Raw genomic sequence first — 8,365 nt, 5'->3', positions numbered from 1 at the left:
GACTCATTATAATCTAGGATCAGGTCCCCCCTCTCCATGTAATCTGATTCATTATGATCTAGGATCAGGTCCCCCCTCTCCATGTAATCTGATTCATTATGATCTAGGATCAGGTCCCCCCCTCTCCATGTAATCTGATTCATTATGATATAGGATCAGGTCCCCCCTCTCCATGTAATCTGATTCATTATGATCTAGGATCAGGTCCCCCCTCTCCATGTAATCTGACTCATTATGATATAGGATATTTTTATTTTTATTATTTCAACTTTATTTAACAAGGTTGCTAGTTGAGAAGTTCTCATTTACAACTGCGACCTGGCCAAGAATAAAGCAAAGCAGTGTGACAGAAACAACAACACAGAGTTACATAGAATAAACAAGTGTACAGTCAACACAAAATTTAAAAAAAGTCTATATACAGGTTGTGCAAATGGCGTGAGGACTTATGGCAATAAATAGGCCATAGTAGCAAAGTAATCACAATTTAGCAGATTAACACTGGAGTGATAGATGAGCAGATGATGATGTGCAAGTAGTGATACTGGTGTGCAAAAGAGCAGCAAAGTAAATAAAAACAATGATGAGGTAGGTAGATTGGTTGGGCTATTTACAGATGGACTATGTACAGCTGCAGCGATCGGTTAGCTGCTCAGATAGCTGATGTTTAAAGTTAGTGAGGGAGCAATAAGTCTCCGGCTTCAGCGATTTTTGCAATTCATTCCAGTCATTGGCAGCAGAGAACTGGAAGGAGAGGCGGCCAAAGGAGGTGTTGGCTTTGGGGATGACCAGTGAGATGTACCTGCTGGAGCGCTTGCTACGAGTGTGTGTTGTTATCGTGACCAGTGAGCTGAGATAAGGCAGAGCTTTACCTAGCATAGACTTGTAGATGACCTGGAGCCAGTGGGTCTGGCGACGAATATGTAGCGAGGTCCAGCCGACTAAAATGACCTGGGTTGCAATCATGAAAAAAAACTACCCGGCCTTCATTGTTTGACATTGAGAACATTGGGAGAGATGAGAGCTGACGTTTTAGTAAATGTGCAGATTACGTATCTCAGTCACAGACAAGAAGCTCAATTAAGACATTATCTTCACCACTGGGACTGGGGACAACAGGACCACAGGCCAAATAATACAGCTCAACACTTCCACACTACCACAGTGAGTAGAATCAGGCTTCTGAAAACAGAAAACTTGCAGAATTATTAATGATGAATTGTATTACACGTTATTAGACATGTCTGTTGTTGAGGAGGATGGGAGACCCACAGTATAGGAGCAGAACGCACAGAGATGTCAAAAATGTGTTTCAAAAATCGTCAAAGAGTAATTATTTTAACCTAAAGCATTTAATAAAGACACTTATAGTACAATATTATGGGGAATAGGAATGAGAGGGCTACCTACACCATTTTGGGAAGGGATCACAGCAGTGATTGAATGAGGGTATGAGGCATGAGTTGAGGTGTTCAGAGGCTTGACCAGTGCAGGGCAGGGTTTGACTGGGAAGACAACACAAAAACACTACACAGTGAGACAAAAGAGCTAAGAATGAGTTAGTCCAAGCAAGGAGTCAAATCATAGATGTGTAATAATGTGATTGTGTTTGTGATTGACTCTACATAAAGTAATGAGAGAAAATTAACAGGGGTTCCCTCACCGTGCTTGGAGAGGAAACATTCAATGTGCCAGTGGTTGAGTGGGCCACATGAGACGTGGCTTCCAGTTCATGTGAGGAGTTAGTTGACAATGGAAGTAGAGTGGTCATCGCTTGTTAAACCATGGAACAGGAGGGGACTTAGCTGGAAATACAAATAGCAGATACGTTCCCTTGAAGGTGAGCCATCGTAGGTTTGAACAACAAGTTTGTCCATGAAATTAAACACGGAATTCACATCTCGCCCACTTGGCAAATCAAAGTAGCCCAAGAAACTTTTTCTGAATAAAGCCCTGATCATCCACATACAGTACCACATACAGTTTTAACAATTTTGGAAACGTCAGAGTGTTTTCTTTCCAAATCTACCAATTATATGCATAGCTTCTGGGCCTGAGTAACAGGCATTTTACTTTGGGCTCGCCAGACTCTCCGAACTTCCGAAAACTGCCCCCTAGCCCTAAGACGTTTTAACGGTCCTCACACTGTTCATGCTCTCATTACATAGACGCGTACTGCTCACCTGTTCATCTCGTAATGAATAATGTGGAAATTGAGCAAGTTGAGGTGACTAAACTGCTTGGAGTAACCCTGGATTGTAAACTGCCATGGTCAAAACATATTGATACGACAGTAGCTAAGAATGGGAGAAGTCTGTCCATAATAAAGCCCTGCTCTACCTTCTTAACCTCTTGGGGCTAGGTGGGACGCTAGCGTGCCACCCGTGGTGCACTCCATCAACAGCAGGTGCATTTCAAGAGCGGCAAATTTGAATCCAAATAAATGTCAAAATTCACATTTTTCAAAAATACAACTATGTTACACCATTTGAAAGATAAACATCTCCTTAATCTAACCACGTTTTACGATTTCAAAAAGGTTTTACGGCGAAAGCATAAATTTAGAGTATGTTAGGACAGTACATTTACAAGAGTTGTGTGTAATGTTTTGTCAAGTCAAAGACAGGGTCACCAAAACCATAAAACCAGCTAAAATGATGCACTAACCTTTTACAATCTCCATCAGATGACACTCCTAGGACATTATGTTAGACAATGCATGCATTTTTAGTTCTATCAAGTTGATATTTATATCCAAAAACAGCGTTTTACTATGGCATTGATGTTGAGGAAATCGTTTCCCTCCAATAACCGGCAGTCAAGTCAGCGTCAGAAATTAAATAATTAAAATTAGAAAACATTGGTAAAATATTATATTGTCATTTAAAGAATTATAGATTTACATCTCTTGAACGCAATCAACTTGCCAGATTTAAAAATAACCTTACTGGGAAATCACACTTTGCAATAATCTGAGCACTGCGCCCAGAAAAATACGCGTTGCGATACAGACTAGACGTCATGTTGGGGAGATCTAAAATCGAAAATACTATGTAAATAATCCATTACCTTTGATTCTCTTCATCAGATGTCACTTCCAGGTATCACAGGTCCATAACGAATGTAGTTTTGTTCAAAAAAGCTCATCATTTATGTCCAAAAATCTCCGTCTCGTTAGCACATGATGTAAGCCAGCCGGACTTCTCGTCATGAACGAGGGGAAAAAATATATTTCCGTTCGTTCAAACATGTCAAACGTTGTATAGCATAAATAATTAGGGCCTTTTTTAACCAGAACATGAATAATATTCAAGGTGGACGAATGCATACTCTTTTATAACGTATTGGAACGAGGGTACCCAACATCAACTCGCGCGCAAGGTGTCTAATGGGCCATCATCGTTCCATGGCTCTTGTTCGGTCAGATCTCCCTCCAGAAGACTCAAAACACTTTGTAAAGGCTGGTGACATCTAGTGGAAGCAATAGGAAGTGCCAAAATATTGCTAAACCCCTGTGTTTTTCAATGGGATAGGTTTAAAGTCAATACAACACATCAGGTATCCACTTCCTGTCAGAAAATGTCTCAGGGTTTTGCCTGCCAAATGAGTTCTGTTATACTCACAGACACCATTCAAACAGTTTTAGAAACTTTAGAGTGTTTTCTATCCATATATAATAAGTATATGCATATTCTAGTTACTGGGTAGGATTAGTAACCAGATTAAATCGGGTACATTTTTTTTATCCAGACGTGCAAATGCTGCCCCCTAGACCCAACAGGTTAAGATCTTTCGTCTGAACTATCCTCACCGGTCCTTGGCTCTGGATGACTACACGGGTAATGTCAGTTTTATCAGGGGTACTACTGGTATTCTGGCTGGCGGTAGAACTATCTCCTGTCCTAACCTCTACTACTCGGAATGGTACCGCAGTGTCGACAATGGTCTGGTCAAGGCCAACATACCATAACCCTAAATCCTCTTTCTTTATGCTTTTAATGGTCATTCCTATCTTCAAGCAATACTTCCCTTGCTCTGGATTGCAGTCAAAAACCCTGGCCTTCACTATATTCCATCTGTTTCTATATTGGGTGTGTGGATTGACATAGCCTTCTCTCTCTGTGTGAGCTATGATTCCATGAGTTACACCGGGATCTACACAGATATCTTCCCCATGAAGTCCGAGTCCTAGACTGCCAGGAGGTTAGGGACCCCATTTGGTCTGCATAGAACTCTATTGAGACATCCTTCCCTAACTCTAATCTCACTTCCTTTTTATCCAGATCGAGTGACCTTTTGTACCTAGGCCATAAAAACTCCTCATCTTCTACACTATGGGTCAAGTTACAACTTTCTGACTTCTCGAGTGGTTCATGGTGTATTAGGAATATGGCTCCCACAATCAGACAGCTCAGACTGACCAGTACCCCTGTAAAGCCCCACCCCCTCCCGGAGAATATATCACCGGCTAGAGGCCAACCCACACTTTCACTTCTATGAACGCACACAGTGAGGATCGGGCGGGTTTGGGAATCTTCATTAGAGAGGTAACCCCCGAACCTTATTGGTATTCGGTTCTTCTCCTAACTCTGTGATTGTTCGACAGTGTCAGTGTGTCTTACCCTCCCGCAATGTGTGATATGAACCCAGGTAGCTCTTTCAGCTATTCTCACCACAAAGGCTATTACCAGGAACACTTGGTATGGGCCCTCCCACCGTGGCTGCTTCCAGTTCTTTTCTCCTCAGGGACTGGATCCACACCCAGTCTCCTGGTTGGATTGAGTGAATCATCTTCTCCTGTAATTCACCTGTTGGACACAAAGTCTCGGACATACGGGTTTGGTTAACCATGTGTTCTGTTAGTGTATCTTCAACTTCTATGTCTACCTGTTCTGGCCTCCCTAACTCTGGCATTCTATATGGTTTACCTGATCAGCTAAAATGTAATCCATTATTTAAGAGAGAGATCCTACATTTTACATTTACATTTTTAGTCATTTAGCAGACGCTCTTATCCAGAGCGACTTACAGTAGTGAATGCATACATTTCATACAATTTCATACATTTTTTTCTGTGCTGGCCCCCCGTAGTAAACCAACTACCCTAATCGTGTCCACCCAGTAAGTTGTGACCACTTCTTCCCATTTAATATGCTTATCTATTATAAAAAATGTTTTTTTAAAGTAGTTCGTTATCCAATAGGCCACAAAGTGTTTCCGAACCTGCTCTACTATCCCCCTGTTGACACATGGCTCTGCCCATGTGTCAATCTTGCCGCATCTCTAAACAATGACTTAGGTAGTATTGGTAACTTCTCATGATACCAAATACCGTCCTTATATAAATTGCTCCTAACTTCTCCCATTTCGAAATCCCTTTCACTGGTGCTCTACACTGACAATTTTAATACAGCGTTGTCTATGTTTACATCCAATTTTAAGAACTGCTGTGTCGACGGCTGCGGTTTATCCTCTCTAGGGTAGGTGGGACGAAATCGTCCCACCTACGTAACAGCCAGTGGAATCCTGTGGCGCGTTATTCAAATACCTTAGAAATGCTATTACTTCAATTTCTCAAACATATGACTATTTTACACCATTCTAAAGACAAGACTCTCGTTAATCTAACCACACTGTCCGATTTCAAAAAGGCTTTACAACGAAAGCAAAACATTAGATTATGTCAGCAGAGTACCCAGCCAGAAATAATCAGACACCCATTTTTCAAGCTAGCATATAATGTCACATATACCCAGAAGACAGCTAAATGCAGCACTAAGCTTTGATGATCTTCATCAGATGACAACCCTAGGACATTATGTTATTCAATACATGCATGTTTTGTTCAATCAAGTTCATATTTATATCAAAAACCAGCTTTTTACATTAGCATGTGACGTTCAGAACTAGCATATGCATATTCTAGTTACTGGGTAGGAGTGGTAACCAGATTAAATCGGGTATGTTTTTTATCCAGCCGTGTCAATACTGCCCCCAAGCCCTAACAGGTTAAGAAGACGGAGATTGATGCATCGGCGTGATGATTGTCCTCTTTGTACAGATGAAGAGTGTACTTCTGTAGAACTGTTTTCATTGTTTAATGATTCCCTGTTTTGCACCATGTGAAGGTAAAACACTCAGTGGCTCAACAGAAGCCATTTACACAGATAATGTACTAGTGTAAGAAAAATCCCCCCCAATGCTTTAACCTGTTGGGGCTAGGGGGCAGTATTTTCACTGCTGGATAAAAAAATGTACCCGATTTAATCTGGTTACTAATCCTACCCAGCAACTAGAATATGCATATACTTATTATATATGGATAGAAAACACCCTAAAGTTTCTAAAACTGTTTGAATGGTGTCTGTGAGTATAACAGAACTCATTTGGCAGGCAAAACCCTGAGACATTTTCTGACAGGAAGTGGATACCTGATGTGTTGAATTACCTTTAACCTGTTAAGGCTAGGGGGCAGTATTTGCACGGCTGGATAAAAAAAAATGTACCCGATTTAATCTGGTTACTAATCCTACCCAGTAACTAGAATATGCATATACTTATTATATATGGATAGAAAACACTCTAAAGTTTCTAAAACTGTTTGAATGGTGTCTGTGAGTATAACAGAACTCATTTGGCAGGCAAAACCCTGAGACATTTTCTGACAGGAAGTGGATACCTGATGTGTTGTATTACCTTTAAACCTATCCCATTGAAAAACACAGGGGCTGAGGAATATTTTGGCACTTCCTATTGCTTCCACTAGATGTCACCAGCCTTTACAAAGTGTTTTGAGTCTTCTGGAGGGAGATCTGACCGAACAAGAGCCATGGAACGATGATGGCCCATTAGACACCTGGCGCGCGAGTTCATGTTGGGTACCCTCGTTCCAATACGTTATAAAAGAGTATGCATTCGTCCACCTTGAATATTATTCATGTTCTGGTTAAAAAAGGCCCTAATTATTTATGCTATACAACGTTTGACATGTTTGAACGAACGGAAATATATTTTTTCCCCTCGTTCATGACGAGAAGTCCGGCTGGCTTACATCATGTGCTAACGAGACGGAGATTTTTGGACATAAATGATGAGCTTTTTTGAACAAAACTACATTCGTTATGGACCTGTGATACCTGGAAGTGACATCTGATGAAGAGAATCAAAGGTAATGGATTATTTACATAGTATTTTCGATTTTAGATCTCCCCAACATGACGTCTAGTCTGTATCGCAACGCGTATTTTTCTGGGCGCAGTGCTCAGATTATTGCAAAGTGTGATTTCCCAGTAAGGTTATTTTTAAATCTGGCAAGTTGATTGCGTTCAAGAGATGTAAATCTATAATTCTTTAAATGACAATATAATATTTTACCAATGTTTTCTAATTTTAATTATTTAATTTGTGGTGCTGACTTGACTGCCGGTTATTGGAAGGAAACGATTTCCTGAACATCAACGCCATAGTAAACCGCTGTTTTTGGATATAAATATGAACTTGATAGAACTAAAAATGCATGTATTGTCTAACATAATGTCCTAGGAGTGTCATCTGATGGAGATTGTCAAAGGTTAGTGCATCATTTTAGCTGGTTTTATGGTTTTGGTGACGCCTGTCTTTGAATTGACAAAACATTACACACAGCTATTGTCAATGTACTCTCCTAACATAATCTAACTTTATGCTTTCGCCGTAAAACCTTTTTGAAATCGGACAACGTGGTTAGATTAAGGAGATGTTTATCTTTCAAAGGGTGTAAGATAGTTGTATGTTTGAAAAATTTGAATTTTGACATTTATTTGGTTTCAAATTTGCCGCTCTTGAAATGCACCTGCTGTTGATGGAGTGCACCACGGGGGGGACGCTAGCGTCCCACCTAGCCCATAGAGGTTAAACAACGGGGCAGCTATTATTAGCTGGACTCCCGTCCTGAGCCATTGGCTTGAGCTGGAGCGGCTGTTATTTAAGTCCCACCGTGGGACTATGCTGGTGTTGTATACTTCAGTTGTATTGTTGTCACTTGTCCAAGGGCCCAGACAACAGCTAACAATGAAAAGACTGACCACGAAAGCAAAAGAAATGATGCATAGAGTCCGGTCCTGGTCTTTCTATGGCCACTGGGGTCACATATGACGATTCATCGGCTGGTGCATCTTCGTCTGGGTTGTGGGGCACTTTCCTGCAGTGGCTTGCGTGAACCCACGTCAACCGCTCTGCAACCATCAGGAGCACCTGGAATGGACCAGTCCAGCGCTGTTGGTGCCAAGTCTTTCTGCGGAGGTCTTTGTTGATCACTCAATCTCCTGGCTGCAATTTTTGGAGCTGTCCTCCTTTTGGTTCAGGCAAAGCCACTTTTATCCTGGGG

At 41.1% G+C, this 8,365-nt stretch overlaps 1 long non-coding RNA gene across 1 annotated transcript; it reads right to left on the bottom strand.

Moving 5' to 3' along the window:
• Positions 1-207: 207 nt before the first annotated feature.
• On the bottom strand, positions 208-2,356 carry LOC145876123 (uncharacterized). Its single transcript, XR_014391424.1, has 3 exons — positions 1,664-2,356; positions 1,411-1,505; positions 208-1,182 (listed from the first exon to the last, which is right to left on the bottom strand). It is a non-coding gene; the product is annotated as an uncharacterized LOC145876123 (long non-coding RNA).
• Between the last annotated feature and the right edge of the window lie 6,009 nt (positions 2,357-8,365).

This window comes from Salmo salar, unplaced genomic scaffold (genome assembly GCF_965601325.2).
Source record: "Salmo salar unplaced genomic scaffold, fSalSal1 ptg000432l, whole genome shotgun sequence".
Classification (NCBI taxonomy): Eukaryota; Metazoa; Chordata; class Actinopteri; order Salmoniformes; family Salmonidae; genus Salmo; species Salmo salar.
This window is presented reverse-complemented; position numbering and strand designations above follow the sequence as displayed.